Here is a 1,308-nt window from a genome sequence, read left to right as displayed (position 1 = left end):
AAATTGAGAAATTCGGAAATTCAGAAATTCAGAAAGTCGGAAATTCAGAAATTCAGAAATTCAGAAATTCAGAAATTCAGAAATTCAGAAATTCAGGAATTCAGAAACACAGAAGTGCAGAAATTCAGAAATTCAGAAATTCAGAAATTCAGAAATGCAGAAATTCAGAAATTCAGAAATTCAGAAGGGGAGAAATTCAGAAATTCAGAAATTCAGAAATTCAGAAATTCAGAAATTCAGAAATTCAGAAATTCAGAAACACAGAAATCCAGAAATTCAGAAATTCGGAAATTCGGAAATTCAGAAATTCAGAAATTCAGAAATTCAGAAATTCAGAAATTCAGAAATTCAGAAATTCAGAAATTCAGAAATTCAGAAATTCAGAAATTCAGAAATTCTGAAACTCTGAAATTCAGAAATTCAGAAATTCAAAAATTCAGAAATTCAGAAATTCAGAAAGTCAGAAATTCAGAAAAAAAAAAATCTTAAAATTTAAATTTTTCCAATTTCTTTCTTCCAATTTCCAAAAACAATTTTCAAAAAAAATTTCAGATTCAACGCTGAAACTGACAAGCGCTTCCTGCTCACCTGCATACCTGCCGCCCCAGTTCCAAAGTAACTTTTAATCACAAAAAAAATCGAAATTTCAAAATTTCAGAGAATCTCAAGTTACCGTATCCTTCGGTGGCATCACAATCAATTCAGATGCCACAACCGCAAGTAGTTTGCTGAATAATCAGGTTAGTGAACATCTGGACAAAAAGATGAACCAAAAGAAAAATGAAATTTTCGCAAAATTTGCTATTGATTGGTATATTTTTCATAGAAAATGGAGCATTTTGAGCTATGAGCAAAAACTTGAAACTTTCCAAAAAAAAATTTGATTTTTTATAGATTTTTGAATATCAAATCTAGTTTACATAAAAATTCTGAGAGAAAAAAACCATATTTCTCGGCTCAAAATGTTCCACTTGTCATGAAGAATATATTAATCAATAGGGAATTTTTTTGGAGTTTTACAAAAATTTTTAATAAAAAATCTGAAATCGATTTTTTCAGACAGTTGACTATCGAGTACGCGTTTTGGATGGGGCCAGTTTGGATGCCAAGCAATTGCAGAGGCCGTTAGCTGTTGGAGATAAAGTGGTGGGATTTTGAATTTTTGGGAAATTCGAAATTTTCAAAAAAAAATGTCTGAAAATTTCAGAAAAGGTATATTTTCAGACCTACACCGTTGAGATGAAGGATGGGCAAAATGGCCGGATAGGCAGGTGTTGGGCAAATGATGGCATTTCGGAACTGCCACTT

The sequence above is a fragment of the Caenorhabditis briggsae genome (genome assembly GCF_000004555.2).
Source record: "Caenorhabditis briggsae AF16 supercontig from assembly CB4, cb25.NA_012, whole genome shotgun sequence".
NCBI lineage: Eukaryota > Metazoa > Nematoda > Chromadorea > Rhabditida > Rhabditidae > Caenorhabditis > Caenorhabditis briggsae.
This window is presented reverse-complemented; position numbering follows the sequence as displayed.